The following is a 1,564-nucleotide window of genomic DNA, read 5'->3' on the forward strand; positions in this document are numbered from 1 at the left end:
ACACTTTTACTTTCACACACACACACATACATCCATACACCACATCTGCTTTATTAATCTGATCTGATGGTGGATATTTAGGTTGTTTCCATGTCTTGGCAATTGTGAGCAGTGCTGCAATGAACATACTATTCATTGTACAAATAGTCCTATTACAGTCTCAACTGTTGTGACTGCCGGGGACCTTCTCCCACCGCATAGGCTGGTAGCATGTATCTTTTCAAATTACAGTTTTTCCTGGATATATGTCCAGGAGTGGGACTGCTGGATCATATGACAACTCTTATTTTTAGTTTTTTGAGGAACTTCCAAATTCTTTTCCATAGTGGGTGCACCAATTCACATTCCCACCAAGAATGTAGGAGGGTTCCCCTTTCTCCACACACTCGCCAGCATTTGTTACTCACAGACTTCTTAACAATGGCCATTCTAACCAGACACATTGCTTTTTTATTGTTTTTCATTTATCCTCCTCCTTTCTGCTTACTATTTTATATAAGACACATTAGCAGTGGTTGGGAGCATAAGTGATATACAGTGCAGTTGTTAAATTTAAATAAAAATGTTCTTAAATGGTTTCACCATCTAGAACAGGGGAACATGAATGAAATGGAAAATTTCAGGTAGTATGAGGACAGAACCTAAGGAGATACACTTCCTCTTTCAAGGACCTGCATAGACAGGAGGAGATCCTTATCCTTAATGAGCAGTGGATTTCAGATCAATGTATGAAAGAAGTTTCTAATTGCACTACCCAGGAAGGAAACAGGCCCCATTATCAATAATAAGAATAAGTCCTCTGTTACCGGAAGCCTAAATGATTCTTGATGGGATTTATGCATTAAATGCAAGATTATGAAACAAGTAGGGTATTATTGTTTCACATTTAAGGCACCTAATTGTCAGAGAGGCGATGCACCTTGCATACCATCACACAGGTAACAGTCGGGCTGATTCCACCTAATACCAAGATGGTCTGTGTTTTGCTGGTAACCCAACAATCATGAATAAAGGTATTAGATTATTTTTTTCTCCTTCTGAGAGTTTTGGCTCTTCTTGGGAGCCAAAGAGATCTTTCTGGTTATTAGGCAGCTTATGTGAGCCTTACTTTAATATATATTCAAAACGTATTATCAAGTGAATATTAAAACCAATTATTTACCCCATTAACCTCTAAAAATTTATAGCAAAGTGGTATACCATGAACACAACCCCAAATCTGTAATTGCCAGTATATTTCTGATGCTCCCCTTACTTTATCACCTTCATGCACACACACACAGCATACAGGTATAGGGTATACTTCACACACACACTCACACACACACACACTCACACTCCAAATATTTTTTTCATAAGCATGTGTGTTTGATTTTTAGAAGCATCTTATTATGCATACTGATATGTTTTTTATAATGGGAGCTGGCTCCATTGTTTAGAAACTTAGGTGTTCTTGTACAAACCAGTGTTTCTTTTTTCCTTTCATTTTTATTGAGATATAATTGACATAGAGCATTGTATAAGTTTAAGACGAATAACATAATGACCTGACATCATTTGCATA

Source organism: Bubalus bubalis, chromosome 18, assembly GCF_019923935.1.
Source record: "Bubalus bubalis isolate 160015118507 breed Murrah chromosome 18, NDDB_SH_1, whole genome shotgun sequence".
NCBI classification, from domain to species: Eukaryota; Metazoa; Chordata; class Mammalia; order Artiodactyla; family Bovidae; genus Bubalus; species Bubalus bubalis.